We start from the raw sequence: 16,862 nt of genomic DNA, 5'->3' as shown, positions 1-16,862 counted from the left end.
AAATAAATGATAAAATGACGTATAATAGGCACTAATAGGAAGAATTTTTGCACCCTTGTGATTTCTAATTGAACATGTTCAGAGTTTTGTGTGTTTTAAATACCAACGAGCCTACCCATTGTGGTGGACTGTTTTCTCATGCTTGTGGAAGGTGGTCTAAATAGCTTCTTCAAAACAGCAACAAAACAAGCAAAAGACAAGCACTAACATGAGGCAGAACTGTGGCAAAGGGCCACGCGAATACCAGGGTACAAGTGCAGCGTTCAGCGTTTGATTCACAGAGGCGTTCTCTCGGCAAGACTGCCAGGATCCCACGCAGTCCTTCTTATCCGCTTCCTGGCTAGTATCCTATTTGTTGATTTGCGAACCAACAAAATTTGAAGGCCAGGAGAACCTACACCAATGTGGACTATCCCACCTGATACAGGACAGTATTATTCATGCATCTACTGTTCAGTTCAGTTCAGTTCAGTCGCTCAGTCGTGTCCGACTCTTTGTGACCCCATGAATCACAGCACGCCAGGCCTCTCTGTCCATCACCAACTCCCGGAGTTCACTCAAAGTCACGTCCATCGAGTCGGTGATGCCATCCAGCCATCTCATCCTCTGTCGTCCCCTTTTCCTCCTGCCCCCAATCCCTCCCAGCATCAGAGTCTTTTCCAATGAGTGGAAAATGCTGTATACATCCATTGCCAATAATCAGTACCGATGCTACCCTCTAACAAAAGATATCTTATCCAATAGAATATGACTGGTTACAGTAAGCAGTAGGCAATTCTAAAGACAGCAAGAGTCTTCATACTCAGCAGATAATATAGTTCACAATCACTTATAGCCCTAGGCAATTTTTTTTTTTTTTTTTTAGCTGAACAATTTTCTGGGATAACCATTGTCATGAGATCTAGAGCTTTCCTAACTCTTAATTCTCTGACTTTAGAACAAAAATTCATTGATAAATAATTGCAATGATAAGTTTTTGAGTCGACATCTATATACATAATGTTGCCATCCTGAATACGTTAACTGAAGTATATTTCTGCCTCCCTGTATTTTGGTATGGCTGAGTCAAGGAAGAGAAACTTCTTGGCTTAGAAATGAATTTATCACATAGCTTTGTTTGTCTTCTACTGTAACGGGATATTAGCTCCTAGATTGCTGTTTTCCTGATGTTTCAGGAGCTGGGGCTGTGGATGTATATATTGAAGAAATCCCTAGAGCCATATGTATTCTTGTATTATGATAATGTTACCATTAGTCTTGATTGCTTTTGACAATGGTTACAGAATTGCCCTAAGGAAGAAGTTTAGTTTTGTTCACATTTTCCCCCCTTAATTTGGAAGAGTGTTTTTATTTCACTTTTATTTGAAATGAGTTCCTGTGCTGTTATTATGGCATTTTATGTGGCTTGTCATTGTAGTAATCAATTTTATATTTTCTTCACGCCAGTTCAACATTCTGCTTTTGACGAGCACTTTGTCATATTTACTAGGGTTCTTGTCATACATAGGAAAACGCTTCCTCTATTTGTCTCCTAAATTTTCTTTTTCCCTTGTTAGTAATTTTGCTATCTCTATATCAATGTTCTGGCTGGTTGCAATTACAAGTTTTCCCAGCTGGGAGCTTGTAGCATTTTCTCAGTCTCTGCAACATGCTGATCTATTCTGATATGAGTTTCAATTGTTTTACCTCCGTGTTCTGCATTTTTACCATGCTTTGTTGAAAAGGAACTGTCGAAACTTGAAGGGGTAGACGTTTGAGGATTTTTTTTTATTGTTGTTTGGTTGACTATATTTTTGCAGATTTCAAATGAGACAAACATTGTGTTGCCTAGATATCTTCCCACTGAGATGAATTCTTTTAGTCTGAGGTCTTGGAATCATTGCCTAGAGATTTGCATTCAAATTTAATCTGTAAAAATGTCAAACTCAAAACATGATTAAGTTCAAACTTTGAACAAGAAACTAATTGACTCTGGCCATGGTGGCGCTAGTGGTAAAGAACCCATAATGCAGGAGGCACAGAAAACATGGTCCCATCCCTGGGTTGGAAAGATCCCCTGGAGGAGGACATGGCAACCCACTCCAGTATTCTTGCCTGGAGAATCCCATGGACACAGGAGCCTGGGGGGCTACAGTCCAGGGAGTTGCAAAGAGTCAGAAACAACTGAAGAGACTGAGCCCACACGCAGATCCAGTAATTGTGAAGATCTGTGTGTGTTGACTTCAAAATGCATTCTGATGTAATAGGTTGAGATAAAGGAGGATTTATCTACAATGTTCCAAAGCATTACTTCAAAAACCATATATAAGAAAGCAAACATACAAGAGTGGAAGGGAACTTTAAATAATAGCCCAGTTTAAAATAGCAGGGGCTTGCTGGGGGTTCCGTGGTTAAGAATCTGCCTGCCAATACAGGAGACCTAGAATTGATCCCTGGGTTGACAAGATCGCCTGGAGAAAGTAATGGAAACCCAATCCTGTATTCTTACCTGGGAAATCTCACTGAAGAAAGTTGGATTTTCTAGTCAAAATCAGTTTTATTTTTCAAGTTACTTACTAAATATTGATAATACAGTTATAGTTTCAAATATGGCTGGGAAATGTCAAACAGAAAAAACTATAAGCTAAAACAATAAAGCTCTGTTCTATATAAGTATATTTTACAGGCTAAAGAGTTAAAGAACTAAACAAAAAATCTTAGATTAAAAGAGGTCCACAGTTAATCATTTCATCTAAGAAATGTAAACTGGCTTCAGTGTTCCATTAGAATGTTAACATGAAATATAGAAAATGGAAAAGCAGTTATAAAACTGTATGCATAACATTATTTTAAGTATTATTTGCTTCCAGTGACCTGTATTTTGATGATTAAAGGAGAAGCAAAAGGTTGGAGGTACTGTGAAAATGGCATAAGTCTGCAAACCATGCTTGCCTAATAGAACATTAATTTTGTTTGGGTTCTTTCATACATCTCAAAAATGGGCATGCAAAGTTTTTGTTATAACTGTTTCTAGTATCATTCTAATTGTTTTCAATTCCTTATTATATCTATTATTTTAATATAATAGTTTACCAGATAAAACTAGCATACAATAAACAAACATTTAAAGTGTATAATTTGATTAGTTTTGATACATACATATGTCCTCAAAATTGACAAAATAATCACTGTAATTAACATACGCATCATCACCCAAAGTTTATTGTGCCCCCTTGAAATCCTTCCCTTTCCTCTTCCCTAATTGTCTTTCTGTCTCAGAAAACTACAGATCTGCTTTCGGACACTATATATTAGATGACATTTCCTGAAATTTTAAGTTACTGATACACTATAGCATATACACTTATGGAATTCTGTATTCAATTATTTGGCACTTCATCCATATTGTAACATTTATTCAGAAGCTCATCTAGCGCACCTTCCAATTCTTACGTATTCCCCACCATAGAGCATAGAGGTGGAAAAAGAAAGAAGCCTTTGTCTGAGATACAAATTGATTTTTCCAGGGTATCTACAAAAGTAATATAACAGAAGATGATTTAAAACATTTTCTCTCACCTCACATCCTTTCTGGGAAAAAAAAAAAATTCCCCACTTTCACTTCTCGACTCTACCCCACCTAGAAACCTAGCTTCCTAGTAGGACCTGGAGGATGGAATAGAGTGAGAGGAATTTCCCTAAATGCTTTTCTTAAACTAAAGCTGTATCTGAAAGTAAAACATTCAGATAAATGCATCAAAAAAAAAAAGATAAATTTACCCACAGTACAATATACTTAGAAGAAAATTATTCAAAACATACAAAAATCCCTCAACCATCCCAGCCTACCCCTACTATCCTTGTCTCCCCAAACCCCCCTGTAATTTAGTGTCATATCTGAGTCTGGCCTCCAGACTCTGGAACTTAACTCTCCTCTCCTGGGTTTCTCAGGTCTTTAATAAGAAAGAACTCTGACAAAAGAGTTGAAAACGATGGCAGAGTTAGAAGGGAACACCAGAAAAATTCTGCATGAATTTCAGAGATGTAATAGAAACCCCTGGGATGGCTCTACATATACTCCTGAATCGACCTTGCATTCAGTGGCCCAAGTTATTATTTTTTTTTAATGTAAGATAAACCCATTTATTATCTGAGTCCATATTTAGCTAGAGAGTCCTGACTATTGTAAATTAAACTCAATATCCCTATTTTTAAAATTAAAGTTTATTTTCCAAGTAAGTCAAGTATGTTTTCATAGAATTTTGCTCTTGTACGTTTGTATTATTTCATGAATATATTTTTGGTTTTAGAAAACCATTTCATATGTATCAATGTCTAGTCCTAGTGAGAAAACAGTCAAATTTACAGGTTAAGTGCTTTGTGGGGGGAGGAAAGAAGAACAGGGAGGAGGAGGAAAAAACATATAGAGTTATGATTCTGTGAATTTATGTTTAGCTCATTGAGCTATGCATTTTTTCAAAACATTTCTTTTTATTTAGCAGTAATATTAAAATTAAAAGAAATCATATTATGTGAAAAAGACATTGATTCATTTTTATGGATCTGGATCTGCCAGGTACAATCATTAATGTTTAGAAAATATAACCTAAATTGATAATCCTCTCTCTCTCCTTCTAGGATCAATTAAATCCTTATGATAAACTCAACTTCCTCGGTGACAAATTCTTTCCATCCTAAAAGAATGACCTTCTTAACCTCTGACTCTTAAAGATGACTCTTCCCCGTATGATTGTGAATTGCCACTGTTATTCTGGAAATAGCCCAGATCTTCCCAAGTTTTTCCATTTTTTGGTATGGTAACTCATTAGAGCTATGCGTTTTTAATACTACATGTCTAGTGGCAGTTATGGTAAGCACTGAGAACCAACATTCTTTAGGTCTGTCCCTGTCTATTAATCAGTTAATTTACCTATTGACTACCTACCATTTATCTATCATTTCTATCAGCTTTTTTTTTTCTCTCTAAATGATAGGTTGCTCATTCATTCCGTTACGAAAGTTTTAAAGCTTTTAAAGTTTTGCAATCAATCCCCTCTTTAGCCCCTTGATATAGTGCTTTATTCCTGAAAGTCTGTAGGACAAACCTAAATCAAATAAGTAAATTTTTTAAAAGGATAGATTTTTTTTCCAGATTTCGTATTGAAACAGTCTATTAAGCCCTCAGTATAAAACAGCAGAATCACACATACCTCTGAGGGGAGGAGGAAAGCTTCATATTGTAATTTAAGTGAGTTATGTGTCTAATTATGTCCAAGAGCTTGACCATGTACTACACGTGTGGACATCTGTAACAGCGTTGCCTGAAATTTCATTCAGAGCCAAAATGTCAGGTTTTACTTGTATTATTATCAGCAGTCATTATATACTCTGACATGTTTAATCCAAATGACTCACTACTTCTCCAAATCGAAGAGTAGCAGGACAATATGAAACATCATAAAACATAACATCATCTCTTCCTATTTCATTACACATTCTCCTTGTAGCAAGTTGGCCAAAACTTCCCTTCAATATGATTAGTTAAGTGAAGAAATTATATTAGATTCAGTTCCCTGAAAGACCATCTACAGTAAATACAGCTGTGGGTTTCAATTTAAATTAAAATTGATCGTATGCTTATTGGTTCTTCGAAGCTTTGGAACTGGAAAATTAAAACTTTACACATAGCAATTTTGATTTGTTTCTGAGAGAAAGTTCTTGATTTAGACATTCAGCAGGTTACCAATAGGTAAATATAATGGTGGGGGAAATATACAAATATTTATTTGGGAGGCTGTAATAGTTTTATGCATAAAACTAAAGGAGAAAACTTTTAAAATAATTACATCATAAGCTACTAGTTGTTGCTAGTGTTCAATGCACAATAGAAGATATAGCATCCCCCCCACTTACCTCCAGGTCACCCCAGTTTACATTCATTATCTCAGTGTAGTATCCCCAGGCTCCAAGTTATCCAAGTTGGATGACAAGTTACATCTTTATTTTACATCTTAGAAATTATCCTTGGGAGCAACTCAATAACAGCCTCAGCAAGCTGAAGCTGGGATATAGCCCCTTCATTTAAAGGTAAGTTTTTCCAATGGTATGCTAGGATGAAACACTGTAAAATTTAAATCATACAGAATTGTTTCTGAAATTCATTAATACTGATTTCCAAGTCGTATTTAAGACCCTGTAGTTCTGTGACTCTACAGTAATTGCAGTTTTGGTCTAATTATACAGTTATGTGGCTAATGAATGAGATGAAATGTCTTCAAATGCAAATGTGTTCTTTTTTTTTTTCTGACCACCCTATCAACTCTGTTTAAAACTAGATTTTTGAAATCTGTTCAAAATATATATATTAAAAAAATACACACACACACAGATTTAAGGGTTTCCTTGGTGGCTCAGTGGTAGAGAATCTATCTGCTAATGCAGAAGAAGAGAATTTGATCCCTGGGCCAGGAAGATTCCCTAGACATGGCTACTCATTCCTCTATTTTTGCCTGGAGAATCCCATGGACAGAAGAATCTGGTGGGCTACAGTCCACATCCATTGTGTGGCAAAGAGTTTGACACAACTAAGCAACTAACACACACAAAAATATATATTAAAAAAATATATATGTATGTACATATTTATTTTAAAAGGTCTAAAAATGGATGGGGAAAAGTGAGCAGGAAAATAAGAGCTCTATCTCAGAGTGGTGGTGGTGGTGGTCACTCAGTCATGCCCAACTCTTTGTGACCCATAGACTGCAGAACGTCAGGCTGCTCTCTGCTTAGTCATTCTCTTTGTGAACCCAAGGACTGTAGCCCACCAGGCTCTTCTGTTCATGGGGAGTCTCCAGGCAATAATAATGGAGTGGGTTGCCATGCCCTCCTCCAGGGATCTTCCCAACTCAGGCTTCCCTGTCCTTCGCTCTCTCCTGGAGTTTGCTCAAACTCGTGTCCATCGAGTTGGTAATGCCATCCAACCAACTCATCCTGTCATTCCTTCTCCTCCCACCTTCAATCTTTCCCAGAATCAGGATTTTTTTTTTCCAATGAGTAGGTTCTTCTCATCAGCTGACCAAAGTATTGGAGCTTTAGCTTCAGTATCAGTCCTTCCAATGAATAGTCACGATTGATTCCCTTTAGGATTGACTGGTTGGATCTCCTTGCAGTCCAAGGGACTCTCAAGAGTCTTCAACACCACAGTTCAAAAGTGCTCAGCCTTCTTTATGGTCCAACTCTCACATCCATACATGACTACTTGAAAAATCATAACTTTGATGATATGGACCTTTGTTAACAAAGTAATAGAGAAGGCAATGGCACCCCACTCCAGTACTCTTGCCTGGAAAATCCCATGGACGGAGGAGCCTGGGAGGCTGCAGTCCATGGGGTTGCTAAGAGTCAGACATGACTGAGCAACTTCACTTTCATTTTTCACTTTCATGCATTGGAGAAGGAAATGGAAACCCACTCCAGTGTTTTTGCATGGAGAATCCCAGGGACAGCGGAGCCTGGTGGGCTGCCGTCTATGGGGTCACAAAGAGTTGGACACAACTGAAGCGACTTAGCAGCAGCAGCAGCAAAGTAAAAATGTCTCTGCTTTTCAATATGTGGTCTAAGTTTGTCATAGATCTTCTTCCAAGGAGTAAACAGCTTTTAATTTCATGGCTGCAGTCACCATCTGTAGTGATTTTGGAGCCCCCCAAAATAAAAGTCTATCACTGTTTCCACTTTTCCACCATTTGCCATGAAGTGATTGGACTGGATGCCATGGTCTTCATTTTCTGAAGGTTGAGTTTTTTGTTTTTTGTTTTCTCACTAAACTGTTTTTAATGGATCTCAAATTCTGTGACAGATTTTTGGTCAAGTTGTTTTCATTAAAAAGTACTGATTTTAAAGACTAATAACTTAAACTGCCACACACAAAACATATGGTCCACAAAAATATTCTCCTTTCCTTCTAAAAGTTTTACAATGCATTGTTATTAACCAGTCTTTTATTATTAAACTTAAATGGCCCATTGAGACAAACAGTTCTGAGACCATTCTTCCACCACTGATTAAGACTTGGGGTGGAAGGTACTGGGGATAATATTCATTCAGCCTTCTTTTGGAGCGTTCTGGGCAGACTGGTGACCTCGCCAGCTCCAGCTGCCTTCTTGCCCACTGCTTTGATGACATAGTAACCGTCTGTCTCATGTCACGCACAGCAAAACGGCCCAATGGAGGAGAGTCAGAGAAGCTCTCGATACACGTGGCTTTGACAGGAACCATATCAACGATGGCAGCCTCACCAGATTTCAAGGATTTAGGGCCATCTTCTAGCTTTTTCCAGAACAGCAATCAATCTCCTTCAGCTCAGGAAACTTGCAAGCAATGTGAGCTCTGTGACAGTCCAGCACAGGTGCATATCCTGCACTGATCTGGCCTGGATGGTTCAAAATAATCAGCTGGGCTGTGAAGCCAGAAGCTTCCATTGGTGGGTCATTTTTGCTGTCACCAGCCACGTTGCCATGACGAACATCTTTGACAGACACATCGTTGTCATGGAAGCCCACATTGTCCCCAGGAAGGGCTTCACTCAGTGCTTCATGGAGCATTTCTGCAGACTTCACTTCAGTCATTACATTGCCTGGAGCAGAGGTGACCCCCATGCCAGGTTTGAGAACATCAGTCTCCACACGACCCACAGGGACAATACCAATACCACCAACTTTATAGACATCCTGGAGGGGCAAATGCAAGAGTCTGTCTGTTGGGTGAGTTGGTGGCAGGATGCAATCCAGAGCTTCACGCAGGGTGGGTCCATGGGCATTGCCATCCTTACAGGTGACTTTCCATCCCTTGAACCATGATTGCTGTTAGCACTTGGCTCCAGCATGTTGTCACCATTCCAGCCAGGAACTGGCACAAAAGCTACTGTGTTGGGGCTATAGACAATTTTCTTAATGTAGGCGCAGACTTCCTTAACAATTTCCTCGTATCTCTTCTGGCTGTCAGGTGGCTCCATGGAACCCATTTTAACTCCAACAATTAGTTGTTTCACACCCAGAGTGCAGGCCAGAAGGGCGTGCTCATGCCCACTCTTGGAGATGCCAGCCTCAAATTCACCAGCACCAGCAGCAACAGTCAGGACAGCACAGTCAGCCTGGGAGGGGCCTGTAATCACGTTTTTGATGAAGTCTCTGTGTCTGGGGACATCAATGATGGTAACACAGAACTGGCTGGTCTCAGATTTCCACAGGGAGATAGCAATGGTGATACTATGCACGTTCAGCTTTCAGTTTGTCCAAGACCCAGGCGTTCTTGAAGGAGCCCTTCCACCTCGGCAGCCTCCTTCTCGAACTTTTCCACTGTTCTCTTGTCAATCCCACCACATTTGTAGACCAGATGGCCAGTCGTGGTAGACCTCCCTGAAGCTACGTGTCCAATGTGGGTATGTGGGTTTTTTCCTTTCCCGATTTTGCTTAGGTTTAAGGGTGGTTTTCACAACACTTGTGTCCTGGCAGCAAACCCGTTGTGATAAAGCGAAGGTTGAGTTTTAAGTCAGTTTTTTCAGTCTCCTCTTTCACCTTTATCAAGAAGCTCTTTAGTTCCTCTACACTTTCTGCCCTAAGGGTGATGTCATATGCATATATCTGAGTAATTTACAATTAATTAGAAGCCAAAGGCTGGGATTATGATTACTAAAATTTAAAAAAGTGAAGAGGAACTAAAAAGACTCTTGATGAAAGTGAAAGTGGAGAGTGAAAAAGTTGGCTTAAAGCTCAACATTCAGAAAACGAAGATCATGGCATTGGGTTCCATCACTTCATGGGAAATAGATGGGGAAACAGTGGAAACAGTGTCAGACTTTATTTTTGCGGGGCTCCAAAGTCACTGCAGATGGTGACTGCAGCCATGAAATTAAAAGATGCTTACTCCTTACAAGGAAGGTTATGACCAACCTAGATAGCATATTCAAAACCAGAGACATTACTTTGCCAACAAAGGTCCGTCTAGTCAAGGCTATGGTTTTTCCAGTGGTCATGTATGGATGTGAGAGTTGGACTGTGAAGAAAGCTGAGTGCCGAAGAATTGATGCTTTTGAACTGTGGTGTTGGAGAAGACTCTTGAGAGTCCCTTGGACTGCAAGGAGATCCAACCAGTCCATTCTAAAGGAGATCAGTCCTGGGTGTTCTTTGGAAGGAATGATGCTAAAGCTGAAACTCCAGTACTTTGGCCATCTCATGGAAGTGTTGACTCATTGGAAAAGACTCTGATGCTGGGAGGCATTGGGGGCAAGAGGAGAAGGGAACGACAGAGGATGAGATGGCTGGATGGCATCACCGACTAGATGGACGTGAGTCTGAGTGAACTCCAGGAGTTGGTGATGGGCAGGGAGGCCTGGAGTGTTGCAGTTCATGGGGTTGCAAAGAGTCGGACACGACCGAGCGACTGAACTGAACTGAACTGACTGAAAATTTAAAAAGTTAGTGTCACTTCTAGTCCTATCTACAAAAATCTAGAGGAACTTTATCAAAATATTTCATAATAGTTCTGAAAAATAACCAGAAAAAGCTTACATTTACTGGGTACTTCTATGCCAGGCACTGTTTTAAATCTCACTGGAAAATTTAGTAGGTACCTGTATTGCTTTCATATCATAGATGATGATACTGAGGGACCAGTAGATTTATTGTTTACTAGAGGTAATGCTTTTTGATATCAGTGGAGTTAGAGGTTGAATTTGCATAGTCTGACTTCAGAGGCATCATTTGGACCACTTCCCTATACTCAGAATGAAAACTGTGTCATGCCTTTTAGAGGCTAATTAAAACCTAAAGATGTCCAAATTTGTAGTTATATAACTTTTATAGTATATAGTACATTTTATAAACCTATCCATTATTTTTTGTGGATATCAGCCTCAGATTAATTAGTGTATATTTAATAAATTTATCTTTTTCTGTGTAAAATTTTCATGTTAGATTGATACGGAGGCCCTGTTCGAGTTTCCTGAGCCATACAGCAAATGGATGAATGGATAAAGGAGTAGTAATGGCACCCCACTCCAGTACTTTTGCCTAGAAAACCCCATGGACAGAGGAGCCTGGTAGGCTGCAGTCCATGGGGTCGCTAGAGTCGGACATGACTGAGTGGCTTCACTTTCACTTTTCACTTTCATGCATTGGAGAAGGAAATGGCAACCCACTCCAGTGTTCTTGCATGGAGAATCCCAGGGATGGGGAAGCCTGGTGGGCTGCCGTCTCTGGGGTCGCACAGAGTCAGACATGACTGAAACGACTTAGCAGCAGCAGCAGCAGCAGCAGCAGTACATATACACAATGGAATATTACTCATCCATAAAAAAGAGCAAGTCTAAAGAGGTGGACGAACCTAGAACCTGTTATACAGGATAAAATAAGTCAGAAATAGAGAAATATTGTATGCTAATGTATATATATGGAATCTAGAAAGATGGTATTGATGAATTTATTTGCAAAGTAGCAATAGAGAAACAGAGATAGAGAACAGACTTATGGACATGGGAGAGAGGGGAGAAGAGGGTGAGATGTATGGAGAGAGTAACAAGGAAACTTACCTTACCGCATGTAAAATAGATAGCCAACGGGAATTTGCTGTATGACTCAGAGGACTCAAACAGGGACTCTGTATCAACCTAGAGGGGTGGGATGGGGAGGAGATGGTAGGGAGGTTCAAGAGGGAGGGGATAGTATCCTTATGGCTGGTTCATGTTGAGGTTTGACAGAAAACAACAAAATTCTGTAAAGCAATCATCCTTCAGTAAAAAAAAAAAATTTTAAAAATTGTCATGTTAACTCACATTCTGACATGAAATACCTCATCTATTTTTCATTACTTCTCAGAAATTATAAATAGGGATTTATAAGTCATATCAAACATATCAATAAATAACACCAAGTAAGTTCTTACTGTGTCAGCGCTATCACCAATACTTGACATGTATTATATCTTTCACTGTCTCCAGAATCTCATGAAGTAGATATTATATTTATCTTAGTATTTGGAGATAAATCACTTGTGGTTTCTTGGATTCTTGGAAACTTTAGAGTCTCTTTGACTTTGTTACTGACATGACTATTAGAACTTTATCCCATTTAAATTGCAAAAGAAACCCATGATTGAAATAGTTTTATTATGATGTTTTACACAGTATATATAAAACATGGACACATGGAGAAGTGCAGTATCCTCTTTTAAAATTTCAGCTACCTTGAATATCAATCTTCTCTTTCTAATATAATTACATAAATTAAAATATAACTATAATCATTCTTATAAATAACTAGCACAATGTGAATTGAACTGCATTATTCCAATTCATATCATTTAATAGCATTATAACATACTTAAGCAACAGCCATTTCCTTCCTGTTATCCTCTTACTTTTAATATAAATTTAAATGTTAATTTTCTTTCAACATTTATTTTATCACACAGAAACCATCATATTCTAGGCTTTATTTTTCTCTTTAGTCTTAATAGTTGACATCACTCCAATATTTCTATTATTAAATATATTAATATTAGTAAGAGAAATGTCTTCTTTAATACCCACTCTAAGTCTGATGCTTTCAAGAGATGAGGTGGGATAACCAAGTTATCCTGAGGCTGACAGGATGAAAATGGTCAACGTTGCTTGTTTCAGTCATTCAATTGTATATGTCCCTTACGGGAACCAGACATGCCTTCTTCAACCTAGTTACATTGCTGCACATTTAATCTTTACAGCAATCTTGTATACTAAGGATTAGCCTCTCAACAGATTGAATGAGAAAACAGATGTCTTGAAAATTAATTAGCTTGCATAAGCCCATGTAAATCTGTGTATAGAAATCCGGGATTCAAACCCACCTTTGCTGATTCTAGAACCTGTACTTTACTGATATCTGTGTTCTGCTCATCCCTGCCCTGCTGAGCTGCTGTTTGTTGCTGACTTCTGCCTTTCTCCCTTAAGACCTCCCTTTGTCTTTGTTTCTCTCTCTCTCTCTCTCTCTTTAGAGTGAAATGACTAAATTCAGTTGACAGTAACCTAGTTTAAGTCTTAAGATCCCATGAGCATTTTTCACTGGCATCATGATGTTTGTGCTAAAATAGTTCATCTCTGGTTATTTCTGCTGATATTAAGTACCAATCAAGGCTGTGTTTTCCCCTTCTCTCCCTGGCATTCTATATTACTTTTGTTGGGCCATCAGAGAAGGGACAGGAAGGTGGTTTGGAACTGATTTACATATCCCACTAACTTCTTCACATTAAATTATTTCCAATCAGGAGGATCCCCTCTGACCTTTATGAACATTCTTTTTATAAGCATGTAAAACACTGATCACAATTAAAAATTCAGCAGAAGTCACAATAGTGCATGACTCTTTCTAAAGGTCCCCACACATGACTTCCCTGGTGGATCAGATGGTAAAGCGTCTGTCTACAATGCTGGAGACCCAGGTTTGATCCCTGGGTCAGGAAGATCCCCTGGAGAAGGAAATGGCAACCCACTCCAGTACTCTTGCCTGGAAAACCCCATGGACAGAGGAGAGGGAGGAGAGAGGTGGGCTACAGACCATGGGGTCACAAAGAGTTGAACAGGACTGAGCAACTTCACTTTACGCATGAGATGGGCTTCCTGGATAGCTCAGTTGGTAAAGAATCTGCCTGCAATGGGGGAGACCCTGGTTCAATCCCTGGGTTGGGAAGACCCTCTGGAGAAGGGATAGGCTACCCACTCCAGTATTCTTGGGCTTCCCTTGTGGATCAGCTGGTAAAGAATCCACTTGCAATGTGGGAGACCTGGGTTCAATCTCTGGATTGGGAAGATCCCCTGAAGAAGGGAAAGGCTACCCACTCTAGTATTTTGGCCTGTAGAATTCCATGGACTATACAGTCCAGGGGTCACAAAGACTTAGACACAACTGAGCAACTTTCATGCACAAAATGGCTTCAGTTTCTCTTCCCTGCTGTAACTCTGATCTCAAATTCACCAGTTAAATTTTAGTTCCCCCAACCAGGTGGCTCAATGGTAAAGAACCTTCCTTCCAATGCAGGAGATGCAGAAGGTACCGGTTTGATCCCTGTGTCAGGAAGATCCCCTGGAGGAGGAAATGGAAACCCACTCCAGTATTCTTACCTGGGAAATCCCATGGACAAAGGCGCAGATGGGCTAGAGTCCTGGGGATCGCAAAGAGTCAGACACAACAAGAGCAGGCTCAGTGGTGACTTGGTGTCTGTAACCAATAGAACCACACAGTTTGAGTCCTCCCCCACCCCCCCCCCCCGCCTTTCCCAGAATAAGGTGTACTCAGAATAAGGTGATTAAGGCTTTTGAATCCCCCTGAGAGACAAGGAGCTCTAGCTTCATCACTGATCATTACTCTTTGTAGACTATCTGAGGCCAAGGTGGACTAGAAGCAGGAGTCAAGGGTTTTGAAAGGAGGGAGTGTGTCAGCACCAGTAAGTTTGGTTTCCCATTTCCTTTTGATTTGGGCCAACATGGCAGTGTCTTCTGGCTCAATCAGGAGTATCTCTGATGCTTTGAGTATACTCTATGCTGTACTGAGCGGTGAGATCCTAGTGGCTTTACTATCTATTCCAGACATAAAGACTACTCGATTTACCCACATTATCTTTTCTGAATGGAGCCATGGGGCTTTGCTCCTCTTGACTGACTTTGGTTTGTCTAGTGCATTCAGGCTTAAAACAATGTCTGTATTCTTTCAGATTGGTTTTGATTTCATTGACACAAATAATGCTTCTTAAGTTTTCACCTGTCTTTGCTGTAGGACTGTGAGAATTTTCAAGATTGATGGTGATGACTGAAGAATTTGGGGGACAGTTTCTATATGTCTTTGGGACAGTTTCTCATTCTCCAGTAATTACATTAATCAGTATTATAAACCCAATCTGCTTTGAAAACTATATCAGTTTAATGTATAATATTTATATACAAAACTTTAACATTTCCACCTGGAAGTCAGGAAAGACTAGAAAATCACACAATAAAATGTGTTTTCCTTTGGCTTTTGAGAATCTTAGAGCCATATTTTGAGTTTATGAATAGGGACTCTGAAGTATTTACCATCTATGTACCTATGTGTTGACATGTCAGTCTTATAAGTATGTCCTATATTTTAACCATCCTTGATTCTAATGTTCTAATTCAAAAATTACAATTCTAAGAATAACTCTTGTTAAGCATCAAATTCTTTAATCAGTTGTACTTTATGAGTAATATACAGAGAAATAGACAGTTCCTCACTGATTCTCAAATACATTTTAGAATTTTTCTACCCTACAGAAACATGATTGCATGGCATCACCAACTGGATGGACATGAATTTGAACAAGCTCCAGAGTTGGTGATAGACAGGGAAGCCTGGTGTGCTGCAGTGCATGGGGTCGCAAAGAGTCAGACACGACTGAATCACTCAACTGAACTGGCTGAAACTCCAGTAATGCTAGACCCTGGTTCTTTCCTTTGTTCACAGACATCTGTGCATGTGGGACCACACACATTCACACTAAAGCTTCAAGCTTCACATTCAGGCAGGAATATTTATCGAGCTCAGCTAAACTCTCTTGCCACTTCTGGACAGATAATATTTTCCTCTGCAAGTGGATGAATTGAGTTGTTTTGCTCTTGTGAACAGCAACATTCTGTTACAAAGTTTTCCCAATCCAATTGCACCAAAAATAATGCAGATTTATTTCTATAATGAGGTTCATTTTGCCTCCAATTACCAGATGAATTTGTTTATTATAGACATCATCAAAGTTACTTTGTTGAAAAACTATCAGCATCAAAATCTTTCCTAAGTATCTTTGGATTGGTGTAGATAGCCTTAGAATAAGGTTCCTTTCCACTTGTCCATTCCAAAGTTATTTCAGGTCTTGATCGCTATTCCTGTGGATTTTCAAACAGATTTTCTGGTCTTCCTATTTCCAAGTGAAAATGTTAAGATTTTCAATACAAATATTATACTTTAAGCTGATATAGCCTTCAAAGCAGTATCTGGTAAACAGTTTAATTAGTAAGACCCTGAAAAGCAATGAACACAAACCTCCCTCAAAATTGCATTACAAATTGGTTGGGGAGCTGACTGTAAAAGTTAGAACTTTATTTTTTCTCACATTTGATAGATTCATGAAAGAAAATTGCTGTGCCAAGACGAAAAGAGATAAATTCTGCATGTCCTCCAAAGTCCTGTTCTCTAAAACTTTTGGAACCCATACGGCTTATCTAAACCTTTCTCTTCATATCAGTGTGTGTGATTATGTGCTTATTAACTTTATCTCATACTCTCAAAGGAAAATAAAGAAAAATAAATAAGGCTTAATGTCTATTTGATGTTTTTATTGATTTATAGTTGACTGCAATGTTGTGCTTCAGGTATAGAGCAAAGTGATTCATTTATCTAAATATATATTCAGTCACTATGGAAAACAGTATGGAGGTCCCTTAAAAATCTAAAAATACAGTTACCATACAATCCAGCATTCACTCCTGGTTATCCATCTGGAAAAACAAAGACCCTAATTCTAAAAGATACATGCACCCCAGCATTCATAGCAGCACTATTTACAACAGCCAAGACATGGGAAAAATTCAAATGCCCATTAGCAGATTATGTATGTCACATTTTATTAAGCCAATCATTGGTTAATGGACATTTGAGTTGTTTTCATGTTTGGCTATTGTAAACAGTGCTGTGAATGTTGGGGGTGCAGGTATATTTTCAAATTAGGGTCTTCATTTTTCCAGATAAATAACGAGGCATAGGAATGATGTCGAATAATATGGTAATTCTATTTTTAGATTTTTAATGGACCTCCATACTATTTTCCATAGAGGTTGCAGCAATTTC

At 38.9% G+C, this 16,862-nt stretch overlaps 1 pseudogene; it reads right to left on the bottom strand.

Moving 5' to 3' along the window:
- Positions 1-8,074: 8,074 nt before the first annotated feature.
- On the bottom strand, positions 8,075-16,228 carry LOC129633223 (elongation factor 1-alpha 1-like; annotated as a pseudogene).
- Between the last annotated feature and the right edge of the window lie 634 nt (positions 16,229-16,862).

The sequence above is a fragment of the Bubalus kerabau genome, chromosome 1 (genome assembly GCF_029407905.1).
Source record: "Bubalus kerabau isolate K-KA32 ecotype Philippines breed swamp buffalo chromosome 1, PCC_UOA_SB_1v2, whole genome shotgun sequence".
Taxonomy (NCBI): domain Eukaryota; kingdom Metazoa; phylum Chordata; class Mammalia; order Artiodactyla; family Bovidae; genus Bubalus; species Bubalus kerabau.
The sequence above is the reverse complement of the archived record's forward strand: the minus strand, read 5'-3'. Positions and strand labels throughout refer to the sequence as shown.